At 37.0% G+C, this 16,819-nt stretch overlaps 1 protein-coding gene across 11 annotated transcripts in view; it reads right to left on the bottom strand.

Annotated features, from left to right (window-relative positions):
• slo (calcium-activated potassium channel slo) overlaps window positions 1–16,819 on the bottom strand; it is a 93,320-nt gene that overhangs the window by 63,726 nt on the left and 12,775 nt on the right. The window lies entirely within an intron of this gene.

The raw sequence follows: 16,819 nt of genomic DNA, 5'->3' as shown, positions 1-16,819 counted from the left end.
AAATAAATAAAGAGGCGTAGCTTATGTGCTCTGCCGTCCGATCGATTTCACTGGTTGGCTCCGTTCCAGATACTCCCTCGTTAAATTTTCGAACAATTTCACCGCGCATCGCGCAAAACGACCTGCGGTACAGTGTTGAAACAAATGCGGACTATTCTCCATTAAAAGGAAAAAAAACACTCGGAGAGCAACTAACTCTTCGTTAACCGAGAAGTTTGACCCGAGTTACACGCTGTTGCGTAAATCTTTATCAAAATCGCGTTCCAATCTGCCGCGGAAATCCGTTTTTATGGATCTTACGATTTAATATCTCCTCGTTGTTCTCTCGATGTTACTGGCGTCATTCAAAGTTATGAAACACGGGTTATCGTTTTATACGTATCGTTATCGTTTTACGATATGTAATAAGATGATCATCTTACGAAATACACTGCTAGGGACACAACCATCCGAAAAATTGTATTCGAACATTTATATTTCATTCCTCCGCGTGCTGCAGTAATAAAGCGCATGTTTTATCTTTCTCGCCGATTGGAAGTATGTGCACGAGGACAAAATAATTCAGAGATACCCCGAATGTCGTGCAACGGCTGTCCCTTTCGGCTTCCCCGAAATGCGAAGGGTGTCCTATCGGAAATGCATCCGGCCGGGACGACCCAAGCAAATGCGTTCTTGCGCGCGCAAGTTCTCTCACGGTAAGAAAATAAAATTGCAGCAAGTTCCGTCGAGCCGTGTCCAATTTCGCGGACGCTACATTTCGCGTGCACGTACGAGCGCCGCACACGCGGCCTCTGTAGATGCGCACGTACACGCCACACATACGCGCCCGGATCTCCGGATGCATCGTTCCAGCATGCAGCACGGCCGCCACTGCACTATGGAGGATCTGGGTCATCCGAAAACGGTCGCAGGGCCGTGCCTGAGAAGTTCTCCATTTCGTACCTTGAAGAATCATGTGGCCGAGACGAGCGAGATTGCGAATTGTCTTCGTGAAATGTCTTTCGCGAAATTCACCGGCAAAGGGAATTCAAACGAAATTCGATTTGCCTGGCGTTCCTGCGAAATTCACGGATAGATAAAGTGGGTCGCGTGTGAAGTAAAAAATTATTACTTTACTCGGGGAATAATAAAGTGCGGCGTATAAATGGATATACCGGATATATCCTCTACATTAAATTGTCACGAGTGTTAAATGGTCTTACCAGTTTATTGCATTGCTGCCGCGCTAACTTTATGAGACTTCAAGCATATTCAACAGACATATTACATAAAAGAGGAGACACATTGCTTGAATTTTCGTTTCTTCTTTTAACAAAGAATATTTATTGATAACAATGGACATTTAGGTATTTCTCTTAAATTCTTTCCCTTGAAAAAATAACTTATTTGAAGTGTCAAATTAAAAAAAAAAACATTTGACATATTAATTCAATCTTTACACTATAGGTTAATTTAATAAAAAAATAGATTTGAAAAAAGTGATAACAAGTTGCAGACAATTTTGAAAATCCAAATTGGTCGAAATCAGCGGTTAATTAATACTAATTAAGCTTCTGTTGCCAGGTACGTATAGCTCTAATAGCAACTAGGAAACCATAGTAAATGGCTGTCAGACATACAAACTACGTGCGCGTACTAGAGACGGATACTGAACAATTCCACTGTGTTCTACTCATTCTGCGCAGCCAGTTGAATATGCATCCCTCGGATAATGGTGTCGGGAATGTTATGATCTCGCTACAGCTGTATAAGAGATGCGAGGATGGTTACCTTTCGAGTGCAACACTCTAGCAAATTGTTACTGAGCATCGGAATTTTAAATCGAGTTATAAATATTCATGATAATTGTCATATCTTAAGATCTTGGTAACGAAAAAATTGTTTCCAAATATTAAAAATATTATTTCGTTGCAAATATAAATTTGATGTTGATATCTTTCGTATAAAAGTGAGAATCTCTTTGTCCGATTATCCTGGGCCGCGACGCAACGCTGAAAATAGTGCACTACTTCATAACGCACTGAGTCACGCGTTGATTCAGATCGAAAGCTCACAATATATCTACACCTCTGTGTCTCCGAATGACGCATCTCATAAGTTTTCGCGAAACGCGGTGCATTAATTAATTTTTTTTTATTATTTTATAACAACTTTTAAAATTTCTTTATACTTCAACAATGCCACGGGGAATTGCGCTTTCGGTGAATTGTGGAGCATCTTCCATTTGTTAAGGAGTCGAGATGACGTCGACTCAGCACGTTTCCGGATGAAAGGTCGCGGGATGACACGCGTATGTACGGGGAGGTCACTCTCGTCGTATCTGGCGTCTCGCCCTCCTTCGTCTCGCAAGTAAAGCCCTCGCGCCTTTAGTGCAGCCCTAATCAAACGAGCGGCTTACTTTGCTATCCCCAGGGTGGTGGTTCATTTAATTAAAGCCCCCCGTTCCTCCAGCCAGGCAACTTTCTATAGCGTCGGAAGAAAGTTTATTTCGCTGAGACTACATCCCGCAGACTCGTGCTAATCAATGTAAGGTTGACGTGGTATAATTGACGGTTCTGTAAACATCGGCTTGACTTCACTTAAATATATCTTCTGTTTCATTATAACTTCTATAGTCTTAAAGAAATTTTATTCCAATGGAAATTTTTGCGCTCTAGTGAAAGATCACGCTCTCGTTGTAAATCTTACAATTTTCATTCTGTGCATTATAAACCTAAATTGTTGTTATTAAACATTTACAATTGTCTAGAGCAGATATTTAAAAAATTGCAAATCTACAACACATATAACGAAACTATGAAAATTGCATATATATAAGCTCTCTCTTAGACAATTTATCATATTTAACAACGCATCTTCTTGTTTGATAGTTTTCTTAGAATTCCCAAATAATTCTCTCCTCTACTTTGGTCCAAGCTCATGTTAGCATTGGCAACTTTGCGACGATGAGCCTGAGCGCAACACAGTTTTCATCAATCACGATGTAATGCATAGTGCAGTATACAGGTGCTACAGCGCGCCCCGCCCCGCGCTCACTCCCGATTTTCTTCCCCGAAGTCGCTCGCGCGGCCGAGCCTTGCGCACTCGCAAGGGGAGGCTGAGCAAAGCTTGCGTAACATGGCGTACAGTTTTGCGAGGCCCACAGCTTCGATCCTCCGTTTGAACTTATCTCGCTTCCGTCGCTATGATGGAGAAGGCCAGTCGTATAATCTTATGCACGGTCGAATGGGGCCGTTATCACCACGAGTGGTATCGATTGGTATCCTCTCCGATTTCTCTTTCACAGCTGACTATACATACGTCACTGGGTTAACAGAGTACAGGTGCACCCGTTGACGACCGGAGAGAGAGCTGCGAGGGCGAGGGCGTGGAACGACGGGGATGGCGGTGGATGGTCGGGGGATCGAGAGAGGGGGAGGGGGAGAGCTTTGCGTTTGAACTTGCGTTTGAACCGGCCACGACGAGTCTCCATCCCCCTTTTCGGAAGAACGGCCAAACGTTTGGCCACCCACCACCGTCACTAGCTCGCTCCCACCACCGGACTTGTACCGGGAATGTGGGTTACTGGGTTATCATCGCCGACGGTACGCTCGTCCTTCTCCGTTGCCGGAAGCTTTTCCAACCAATTGCTCCTCCGAAAGGACAACGACGAAAACCAAGGAGGACCCGGAGTCACCCGAGAGTGTAATTCTTCTTCGGTGGGCGTAGAAATTTTTCGGAGAAGATTGGCCGATACGGGATATCAGACCTTCCGCGGCATTGGCTACATCGATTTTTCAAGATATCCAGGAAAACCGTATATCATGTGTCTTTGCTGGTTGTCACTTGGGATGAATTTGTCACGCGTGTACACGTGGAATAACAAATTGTTCTCACAGCTCGAGCGTATTTAAATATATCATAAATTAATTTTTTTCTATTATTTCTTTCCATATTGTGACAGAATACGACGGATTAAATCAACGTCGAAGCTCATGCTTTACGTGTCAGTTTAATAGACATTAATATTGTAATTATTCTCAATAATCATATTTAAAAGTTATTTATATCCAGACAGCTTCCGCGGCAGACTTTGTTGGCATTTCGGATTATGTAGGCATATATATATATATATCAAAGTAGAATTATAGTGATATTATGCCGCACATGTGATTCTAACAAGCATTGGGTCGTCGAGCATTGATATAACTCCACAGTGCTATTCGTTTTTTGCGAGTCCAAACAGGTGCAAGTGGCTATCCTCGAATCCTTATAATCTGCTTTATGGGCAATTTCCGTTGAATCTGCTCATTAAAGGCATATCGGACGATTCACTCTATCTTGGATTAATGTGCCGGATGACACGTATGACGTTCGTAATTCGAGTCGCGAACACATGCTAATTAGCCTGTTGGACACGAGTCGACGTTAGGCTGTTCTTGTAATTACACGTATTCTTGGACGCCGTATTAAATCATATGAGTTATACTCCTTTTCACTTCGTCCCTCTCTCGATCTTTCAAGAAACTGAGCGTTTCTCTCAATAGATAAAAAAATTATAATGTAGTATATCGAAATAGGATTGAGATTCTGACACATAACTGCATTGTATGTCAAAATAGAATTAAAATTTATTCTTGCTCATCAATTTGCTTTCTTTTTATATTACACACGAATAATTAATTATTTTGAATCCATATAATTAAGCACACACACACATTTATTTTTCTTTCGTAAAAAAAAAAAAAAAAATAAGTTTCTTCTTATAACTAAGCAATTAAAACGACTTTATATATTATTACCGTATCGCGTGAAATGCTTCATAATCATATGCATATGAAAATCATCTGATTTTCCTTGAAGGCGACAATCTGACCTATCGTACTTCACTATAAATAAAGATTGTCGTTCTTATTTTAGCGTGCAAATTAGCGTGGGTCTCGGGCAGACTCGTCACGAGTTGCCCTCGCTATTTTCGTATTGCGAGACGTATAGCCGAAGTGTCTAGTGACAGCATTAATAATTTTCGACAGTCTTGATCATAATCTATCCAATTACGACATTTATCTATCAGAAAAAATTTTAAAACTATAAAAATCTTTTTTTTTTAAATTATTTTATTGTGTCGAAAGGTCGGTAAAATTTGATAGTCTTTTATTGACTATGCAACATAATAAACACAAAGGATGTAACAACTGTGAAAAATGTTCACTAGTTTTTCCTGCTAGATAACACATCTAACAATTTGTCAAAGCAAACGTTTTGTCAATTAATTCATCATTTTTCCTTTCAGTGTAATTGTTATATTTTAATCCAATGCTTGACAAAATCTGATATCAATTTTATATAAATATTGTATAGACGCATATATAGCATTTATCAGATCTGCTTTTTCTTACGTTTTTAATTAAAATATTTATTTACTGTATTTAGGAAGTAGAAAAAAAGAAGTCAAAATTATTACAAATGTTATTTAATTTATTTTGGTTCACATATCACAAGAACCTAAAAGATACATAATGTATTGTGGAACGTTCAATATACTAATTACCATTAACGCATTAATTATGCGTGGTGGGGATAAATCGTTGCCAGGCAAGACTTTTACATCCTGAGATGGCATACTCCCAAGTTTTCGTCGTTTCGCGCCAACGGCAGATTCGGCCGAGTTTTTTTCGCCATGCTATTTATACGAGAAAGTAAGCTCCGAAAATCTATCGGCCGCAAAACGAGGTTCTCGTTCGTTGCGGTAAAAGAGGCCGACCAGGGTCACGAATTATCGTACCACTGGCATTATCACACACCTTAATTGCTCGACGACTGTCAAATACGATGTTCATTGCAAGCAGAAAAAAAAGCGATTTAAGGCATGAGCAATTTTGACAATTGGTTTAAAAAAGTAATAGTTACTAAAACACTAATAAAAAGTAAGAAAATGACGACGCTTATTTATTTAACTTTGATTTTTGAGATCTTTTCGATCTGTTTTAGAATAATTTACCTAAGAAAATTTTTTTGCATTATCAAATTATCGTGTATCTTTTCGATTACCAATTTGATTGAACATATTGTATAGAGTTCTATATTGTAACCGCATTCGTCGCTAAAGTGGACAGAAACTCGACGTGATATCATATTTTTCATCATCTCTAGCTTCGATTTTTTTATTTTCTTTGGAATCCTGCCACTAACGTTAACTGGTGCAATCGGACGCAACCGTTTTAGGTCAAGTACTCCACTGCATAGAAAAGAAGGAAATATAAAACTTCATTCAATAAACTTTACAGACTTTTTTACAGACAGGATATTATCATCTGATAAACACCCAGCGATACATTTCGCAAATGAAAAGGATTTTAATCGGTACGATTATTATTATGCTTTCAACGTGTGTATTCGTGATTTTTATTCCCGCGGCATATCTTTATTTTGTAATCGCGCTGTAGAATGGGAAAGATAAAAATAGCACAGAGAAAAAGAGAGCAGTACATCTTTTGAATTGGAAAGGGAACTTTGGATACCGAACATTTGTTATTTCTTTTTCTTTCATAAAGTGGTTAAATTGAAGAATAACCTTGATTGAAAACACAATATATATGAAATAATACTTATTTATAATTTAATGTGCAATTGCAAAACAAATAAAAAAAGGCGCATGTAAATTCTGCGTAGCCATTATCAAATAAGAAAAACATTTCTTTGATCAATACTCTACGAAATTATATAATTTATTTGTACAAAAAAAAATTTTAATTTAATTTGTAGAATATGTCTAATAAAACAAACAAAGAGAAATACTTCTATGTATAAACTCTTCTTTTTGATCCGCAACACTTACTTTAAAAAAGCCCATCCAATCATAATATGTATGCCATAAACGTTTACACAAGAGCCTTGTATCAACATACCGAGAAAACGTTAAGCACTTATCGGAATAACAGAAGCTGACAAGTTATCTACTCTGATAATTTCCTGACCTGAGATATAGATACAGTAAAAATAAATCATTACGCAGAACTTTAATGTGTAATAATTTATTTTGAAAGAGAAATAAAATGAAAGATATTCATATCACTTTATTTTGTTGCTATCCGCATTATTGGCATTCTGGTAGCGAAAGGCGAACGACGCAACTTTGCGCAATCCTCTTGCAAATATCTTACAGACGGCTTTAAACGTATATCCATGAATATGGTCGGGAAAATTTGATTGGGCATAAATCATTTGTATGGAATGCTCCACTAGCGTTGCAAATTTATTTGTAATTGTTTTCCCAAGACTTGGCAGTGCTGAGTCACACTTGACATTTACGTATATAAACGACTCGGTGTGTCCTATTTTGCATCGTAAGGAATCCGGAAATCTTATGGAAACAGAAGCAAGTGCACAGTAAAGTCATAAATAATTCCAGATGTCTTATATTTCATTGCATTCTTTTAATTACGTATAATTTTAATTACATACTAATATAATCATCATAGAACGTGTTATTACAATACATTCAGGCGCCGCGGAAGTATTTTTCATCCGAGGGGGCAAAATTTATAAAGGGAATACATAATACATTCATAATATGTATATGTATGTGTATGTAACTCCATTCAAACACCATATAATAGGCCACCCAGTGGGTATAAATGTGCGAAAAATATGCACAGATTTTTTGCTCTAATTAACTTAATGCGCTTAATTTTCTTCGTTATATAGTATACTTCAATTGAACGAGTAAATAGTCAAAAAAAGGGAAAAAGAAAAAAAAGAAGAAAAAAAAAGAAATATTTTTGGTCATAAAATATCTAAAGAAAACAAAAAAATTTCAGGGGAGCGTAGCCCTCCTCTGCCCTCCCGGTTCCGCAGCGGCTGAATACATTTAGCTCAGGATTTAATTAAATTATCTTTCTAAAATAATTAAAATGATTGCAGTCTTGTGGCACATATTGTGGACACAAGTGTGTACTTTATTATTGACAGAACTGTTGCCATGTGAATCTATAGCTAATCACGCTCTGCAATCGAACTATTGGTCTTCTAATGAGCAACCATCGTGCGATTAGTGCGGTAAGCGTTTCATTAGCATAAATGAGGATAAGGGTATAGATTAATAACCAACATTGAAACGCGCGTTATACCTTTGTTGTCTCATTATTTACAAATATCAATAAACAATGAAGTTTACTTAATCGAAAATTTTCTTCTATTTGTAATTTCGAAATTAAACTTGCAAAAAAAAACTGTTTATTTTCAATAAAAAAATACCTTTATAATTTTTTTAAAACTTTGTCTTAAAAAATTATTACATAGAAGATTTCAAATACATAAAAGAGATGCCACCTTTAAAATATTTTTTAGTAGATATAAAGCACTTTCTAGTTGAGATATTTTATAATAAATTTATAAATTCAATTTAATTTAATTTCTTTCCTCCGTAAAATCTGAAAAGTCTTTCAGATCTGGCGAAAAGTCACATTCTTCTACTAATATCGTATTCTCGTACATGTATTCCAAATGATTGATGAGCGTACCAAATTCTCGAACAAATCTTTTAAGAGGCGAACAAAATTCGCTTTAAGAAGATAGCTCGAAGCGCGCAGGTAAAGCATAGATCGATCTTTAACGTACAGAAAGGATTATCGATAGTAGGCCTTGGCATACTGAAATTCGTGTCACCGAAAGCTGAGGGGGAAGGAGAATGGTAAGAAAAGCTTCCTAACGTTTTACTTTGAATGGATCGACGTACACGCGATTATCTTCTCCACCTCCGACGTCGTGACAAATCTGTTACATTCTTGGAGACGGATACTGGCCAGCTGCCAGCATCTGCTAACGACTTTTCTTCCAAATATGATTCCCAATGCGCGCACACCAGGGCGAGTATTATGAATTTGCAAAAGATATGTCATCTTTTTACAAGAGTTTTTCAACTTTAGGAAACTATATTTTTATGGATTCATTGTGTCGAACAGTATAGCAAACAGGATTTAGTAATAATATTTATCAGTACTTTCGATTTATGATTCACTATTAACATTTCCAAGATAAATCTGTAAATATTTTGTGAAAATAACGATTGGCCAATCATTTGGAAAAGTACTTTGTGCGAACGGTGTTCTTTATCTTCTTCTCTTTCAACAAAATTGAAATTCTCGCTTACTTTAAAATTTCTATTAAGCAAGTATTCGTTTGGCGAAGAGAGAATAGGTGGAATTTCTGCATAAATAAGCACTAATAAAATTGGATCAAACGTAATGGCTCCGTAATGCGGAATATATCGAGAGAAATGTTCCCGGCACTATGCTGGTCGTGAATCCATAAATTATCGGCGCTGGCTGGTAAACACGCGAAAGTGTCAGCTTCGGTTTCCGCCAATTGGAAATGACCGAATTATGGTATCGGCCCGATCCGGCGCCTCTACTCGGGGTGAGGTGGAGGATGCGTCCGGGGAAACTGGAACACCGACGTAAAGTACGACGTGCGGATCGCCGTAAAGGGGCTAAGTTCTGACATGGAAGAGTTGCTCTTTGATCGGTGACCCCAGACCCGTGTGCACGCGCGAGAAAGAGAGAGAACTATCTTGAGCTCACGACGTACGTGATCCTCACGTTCATCTCGCATGTTTCAACAAATCATCGTTCGCGGGAACAATACGTCTCATTGGTCCCGACATCCAACGATATTAAATTGCTAAGTTAAGTCTAGCTTCTCATATTATCTCTCTTTCTCTTTCTCTCTCCTTTTCTCTATCTCTCTTTTGTCTTATCTCTTTCCCTCTTTTTTTCTCTCTCTCTCTCTCTCTCTCTCTTTGTCACGTCACGTACAGAGTTGGCGGAAATAGGCTTATCGTGCGGACCAGTTCCATAATATGAAACGTGACAAATTCTGCTGATAGCTCATTAAATTTCTTACGTAAACTATCTTCTTTACGCAAGATTTCTCGCGGTAATATCTTTCTATGAAAACTGACTTTGATAAAACAGCAAATATGTTGACCATAAAAGTAACAAATACAAATAGAAGAAATCAGCGAGCGAGAAAGAACGAAACGCTTGTCTAATCTGGAATAACGATCACTAAATGTTTATTTTTTCGCACGGGATAGCAAATAAATTGAATTAGAAATCCGAGTCTAAAAGTTTGAAAAAGGTCATCGTATCTGTACATAACAAATCGATCGATAAGGAATTTATTTACATTGTATAGAGCATTTCAATTTATTCATGCTTTGATAGTCATATTTCAATGGTCTATCAGCAAAGAGAATAATCCCCATTATCACGCATAAATAATTACACATTAAATAAATAATCATACATTAAGTACGTATGTATGTATATGTGAAAATAAATACATAAAATATATTATCGATAAACATTGCTGCATATATCAGGTTGTCCTAATTACTCAAAATATATCTAGTTGAAAATTATAATTACTTTTTCAATTTTTCTTTTTATTGCAAACATTTGAAAAATTCTTATAAATTTATAAATATCTACAAGCAGTTTCTGCTACACAATCAATACTCAAATTAAGATTCAATTAAATATTATCGGGAAAAATACAATCGGATCTGATGTATAATTGTCCAAGGAAGTAGAAGACAGTGAATTGAAGAAAGAAGCTGATTTCGTTATGTAGGTCGGTCGCAGGGTCACCTGCTTGGACATCGGCTAAAGGTTAAATTCCAATTATAGCATGCGGATAAATAGGCGGCTATCGTTCCGTATGAAATCATCCCTCCTGCCGACAAGACGACGTACACTCCGCAAAAAGATGCAGCGACTGTCAGCGAAACGAATTGCAAGCTCGATGTATATAGAGCTCTTCGTGAATTATTAGTAAGACGAATTGTTGTGACCATTCTAATTTTATTGGCAAAATATACGCCTCACTGTTAAATTTTTGTTTATTTTTAAATATTTTAATGACATACAGAGTTTTTATTTTCTTGGTCATTTCGTGCATCGCGAAAGTTCTTAAAGATTAAATCAGATCTTTGATTAATTTTTACTTAAAATTCTGGCTTGCAAATTATTTCTATGTAAAAAGTTAGGGCAAATTTGTATAATTACAAAAATTGGATTAACGGTACTTGGATATAAATAGCCGCACTGAAAATGGGACTTTTTGAATTAACAGTTAAAAAGCACCTAAAGATTCAAATGCAATTCAATTCAGGAGCGCGCTAGGATTTGTATAAATCTTTCTTAATGAAATTCAAGCGAAGGTTCTCAAGAAGAATGGCGTCAGTAAGAAGGAGGAGATAAAGAGTTTCTATAATTGTGTAGACAATGTTAATCAGATTCAATCACGAGTCAGTGTAACCCGATCTGGTAATTACCTTAATTATTAGATCTACTCAAAAATAGATATCGTGATTGGCTATTTTCAACTATGAGTCGCTGCTCGAAATTCGCAGACATTTTATATATTTTCACGGCAAGGTCTGTATGTACAACTATATACGCGTTTGGCAAATTGTTCAAAGGTCAAATGCCGATCGTGACAGTCTGCTAATTACAGCCTGCATCTTGTCTACCGCAAACTATATTTAACAACGTTGTCAATGACTGACTCAATGATGTTCTCAAGGCGACAGAATTTCCACGATTTGTTATTGTTGAGCGCGGTTTTTAATTATCTGTACAAGATATTCTAATAGTAGTCTCATCAAAAATTTCTTAGTAATTTATTGTTTCCAATTTTTAACTAAAAAATATAAAATATGTTGGTAATTTATAAGAAGCAAAATTTTATTACTTATATAAAACTCTTAATTGTAAATTTATCCAAAATGTTACCTATTATATAATTCTGTGTTTATTAAGACATCTATTTTGACGTTTGAAAAGACTACCAACGTGTAAATAATATATATACAGCGAAAGAAGTAGAGTTCATCTTAACAAATCTCAAGGAATTATACAAACCCATTGCGCGAACGCGGTCGATTCAAGCGCCACTGAATAATTCATTTTAATCGCGGTCCCCAAATTTATCTCGCGTTTCTTGTAGCGGAAAATGCGGCGGAACACGGAATGTACATTAAGATTGCATTATAATCGCTTTTCGCTTGCATTATTACGCGCTATTTACGTGGAGTTTGTCATTTACGTGTAAATTAAAAAATGTCATAAATTGCATATATTTGTATAAATATTTTTCTCACGATTTTATACATCATATTCTTCTTCATGATACCACAAGTAAAAGTAATGAAAATCTCTGTGACACAAATATATCAACAAAATAACCCGATATTCAAAACTATTCAATTTAATCAACTGCCATCGATGTGAAATATATAATAATCAAAGCTGTGTATGCACCAAAATTTTACTGCAACATTTTAAGTAACTTCATTATTAACGCGTTGCGATAATATCTATTTTACAACAATTGCTATAAAAAATTACAGCGGTAAAGATTTCTAAGGTCCAAAAGATCGTCGCATAAACTTCAATAAAAGCTCGGGTTTCAAGAGGGACGAAAAGTTAAATATATAAGACGCGAGGCGCCCACATTTTCGATCAACCATAGGGTAGATATACTCGATCCGTTTCTGTTTAAAATTAGAGGCTTCCGAGAATGTGGGAGACCGTAAGCTCTCGGCCACTTTCACACTGTGGGCGCCCTTCTGTCTTCGGTGGCAACAACTCGAGTGCGAATAAACTGCAGGCACACCCACACAGTCGACGGTGCATTCATGCACTTTCCGAGAGTCGGAAAGCGACTCGCGCGCGCCAATCGCACGTATATGTATAGCCGTGGGTGCATTATATGCACCCTCGTTTTGTCTCCGCGATACCATTACGGCGCCATTTCCATTTACGACGATGGCTCTGGGATACAGACTAGTCGAGCTTCGCTATTCGCGAAGCATGAGTTATGAGAAGGAGGTGCTGTGCAGCGTTAAATGCTCCGAGAAAAACGTGGATTTTTCAGGCAAGAATCGTGCATTTCGTACAAAATATGCTTCTGCAGTACTTGCCGCGCCATTATTTAAACGCTTTGACTCGCCACCATATATTACTCACAATTACAATTTGGATACACAATGTTCTTACAGCGGAAAACACGACTCGTAAGAAAACGAAATATATCGTCCCGGTGACGAGTTTGCAATTATAAGCGAAGCATGTACACTCTAAAAAAAAAAAGCGCGAAAAAAAATTCAGAAAAAAATGGAAGAAATTTCATCGGACAGAGGAAATGCGGATCGAAAAACATTGAAGTTTTAATTGGGCGCTCGTATAGTGAAAATTTCGAGCGCCGATGATAAATGATTAGATTGTGTACCAAGGCATAACAATGATAGGATGCATTGTAACGCGCATAAAGCTCCGAGCATCGACAGCACGCAAGCAAAGCGTGTCATGGAGCCGCGTGTAGTATGTATGCACGTTTGCTCGGTGCCATGACAATATCGTATTATTGGTCGATAAGAAAGCAACGTTTTCATAGCGGCGGTACTATTCGTGCCAGCCGACAGTATGTTCCGCGAGGTTAAAATAGGTCTAAGCTCTGTGAAGGACGGAAAGTGCAAGGCAAACAACAACGGGGACACGGGGGAAGGGGGGCGGAAGGGAGCACAATATTATGATATGCCTTAGTGTACCTGTCTCTGATATCTTTCGAATGGAATTTTCCCTTTGTTTGCTCCTACGTTAATGTTCCTTTTTGGAATATTCGAAAATGATCGAAATTGGCCGCATCAAATTCGGTGCATCAGTGTGCTGGCAAATTTGCACGACGGAGAACGAATAAACATGATAAAGTTTACGATACAAATTGGTTCAATTAAATTGACCCAATAATTAATATACGAAACAATCTTTAATGTACTTCAATCTAGAAATGATTATCAATTTGGTATTTAGGTTCCACGTGGTGTACACGTGAGTGTACATGTGAGAGATTTGTATTTATTTCTAATTTCATATCTGCTATATATATATAGATTAAGCTTCACAGATTAGATTTAAAAAAAATAAATGACAGTTATATAAAGATAGATCGCTTTATACGTTGAAGTTCCTTTCGATTGCACGTTTCTTAACGCAGTAAGAGTCGGTGTTTGCTTAATAAACATTCAACAGAAAATCATTTCGTCTTTCTCGACAATTTCCAACATTTTTATAAAAGTTTATTATTTTTATAATAGTTTATATTAGTCTAATAAAATTGATTAAAGAACAAAATTTTATTAACTACTTCGTTGTTAAAAACAAATATTTAAATGTAAGCACTTGAAGTAGTTTAATTTTCAATGATAAATATTCACAGCAGCTTCATAGTAGCTTAAGATAACCGCGTTATTTTTTATTATTCTTAAAATTTATATTTAAATAAACTGCGTCAAGTGTTTGTATATCAAATATTTTGCAAAATTTCACAATTAATGATAAATAATAATTTTATCTTGATAAAATTTAACGAATATAACTATAATTAAAGAGATAACGCACATTTACCCAACAATAAGCAATTTAATCATGGAACAAAAATATCCGCAAACGCAAAGCCTCCAGAAATATAAGTATACGCGCGTGCATATAAGCAGAATATGGATTTACGTTTATAATCTTCTTATCCTGCCCATTACCGTTCGTAATCCTCGTCTTTGTTCGCATCAGAATCGTGTGTTCTACCCCTACGATAATTAAGTTTCTCTTAACTAAAATCCGTCACACGCGCTCTTATACTCGTTTTGCTTGCGTAAAAGTGCCTCTACAAAGGGTCCTTGTCTTGCATTTCAAAAGAGCGCCAAGCGTTTTATTATTCGACATTCTTTTAAACTACGGTTATAAAAGAATTACTTACGTGATGCATATTAGCATACCAAGAGACACGGTTGACCTCGCTGCGCGTACAGATAACATACACATCGGCACGGGACACAACATGTATACGCGTTATCTTAACAATAAATATTTCCATAATTGAACTTTAAATGAGATTCCGAAAAGAGCGGAACCTACTTGAATTTTAATGAATGAATTTCAAGATCTTAGAAATACACTTTGCGAAAAGCTTTCCATTTTTAATCACTCATAATTTGAGATTTATTACTCAATGCTTTAATTGAGAACGAAACAAATTTAAAATGCTGAAATAATTTATCGTTGAGACTAAGATAAGAGCTCTTGCGATGTTTTGCAGGCTTGAGCAACAAGATACGATAATGTACGAAAATATTCTATGCTTTTTATTTTTCTGGTTAAGTAAAAATAAGTAAAAGTATTCAAATGTGTAAATGTGCATTATTTACACGAATCAGAAATTTTTTTTACAAATCAAAATATATACACATATATTATCTTAAACACAGAAAAAGTATATAAAAAATATATGCAAACTATGCAAACTTTTTTATTGCATTTATTAAAAACGCACCTTGACTGGCGCGTCTCTAAAGTCATACAATTGTCTGCCAGCGTTTCTCGTTGTCTGGGTTATATTTAATACCCACAGACTGGGCCAAAAGTCACTCTAGTCTAAGAATATATTAAATAGAGAAAACAGAATTAAGTATTATTCTCTAAAAAAATTAGTAGAATTAATTGGAAGATGACAATCGTGCTTCGCCGTCTAATATATATTGCGTATTTGATACATACAAGACATCCATAAGATATCTCATATTATTTTCTTTGAAGAAATAAAATAACAAAACATTTCTATTTATTAAAAAAATTTGTGAGACTTGGAATTTTGTATTTTCAATATCTTTTACCACTGATTTTACTACTAAATGGTTTCAATATTACTAGATGCGTTTTAATTATTATAAAGCAGGCTTATTATGTTTCGAAAATCTAATAAATGAAAATTAGCGAAGACATGCTATTATATCAAGTAATGAAATAATACATCAAAGTGAGGAAGGAAGTTTCACGTTAAAAACCGGTTACGTGGTAACCGGAGCCAGATAATTTGGTCTACAAAGGCTCCCACGTTATCATATCTCCACGTAATATAATAAATCTGTGCGGTTTCGCAGGGCAACCGACCGCCTCCCGGCCGCAAGAGAAAAACGCGGTGGGACTATATCCCTTGTTCCCATCGTGAATAATAACCCAATAGCATTAGGGTCTCGTGATATCGTTCAACTACTCCGCCGGTCGTCGCGCCGTTGATTACTTAAAGCATTATCGGTCCCAGCCGGCTCATTGCGTCGTCGTTTGTGTTTACAAGAATGCTCCGGGGGAATCACGCACGAGCGCAAACACTACCCTGCCCGGTTTGCCCAAAACGAGTCACAATCGACTCGCTACGAGTTGATTTGCGCCGAAACCCTGAATACTATTTTAGCCGACGCGTGGAGGCAAAAGATTGGCAACGAAGCGGGAACGAATCATCGATGATGGCGCAGCAGCGGGCGACGCTCGCGATGAAATTAGCGTACCGAGGGGTCGCGGAACATCGCCGTCGTCGTCGTCGTCGTCGTCGTCGTCGTGGTTGTTGCGGTCATCTTCGTCATCGCTTCCGCATAGAGAGCGAGACGCTGGGCGTCTATACAACGTTCAAAGGCACCTTAGATAGCCGCGTTGCGACAGCCATTAGCACCGACAGCCGTGCTATTAGTGTTGCGTGGCTTCGCTCGACGTGCTTCGCACGTAGCTGAGTGCATATAGCTTCCTGTTTTGCGAAAATTCTCCAGCTTACTATCGCCATGCAAGCTTTCGTCGATGACGACGTAATGGCGAGAAATATTTACGAAGTGACTGCGTTTTCTGCAGATTTCGCGAGTTGTCGAACAGAACAGTGATATATGACATATGTTTCCCTATTATTAGACGATAAAATAACATACGATAATACAGTGCAAAATGTGGAATCT

The sequence above is a fragment of the Linepithema humile genome, chromosome 6, assembly GCF_040581485.1.
Source record: "Linepithema humile isolate Giens D197 chromosome 6, Lhum_UNIL_v1.0, whole genome shotgun sequence".
NCBI lineage: Eukaryota > Metazoa > Arthropoda > Insecta > Hymenoptera > Formicidae > Linepithema > Linepithema humile.
The sequence above is the reverse complement of the archived record's forward strand: the minus strand, read 5'-3'. Positions and strand labels throughout refer to the sequence as shown.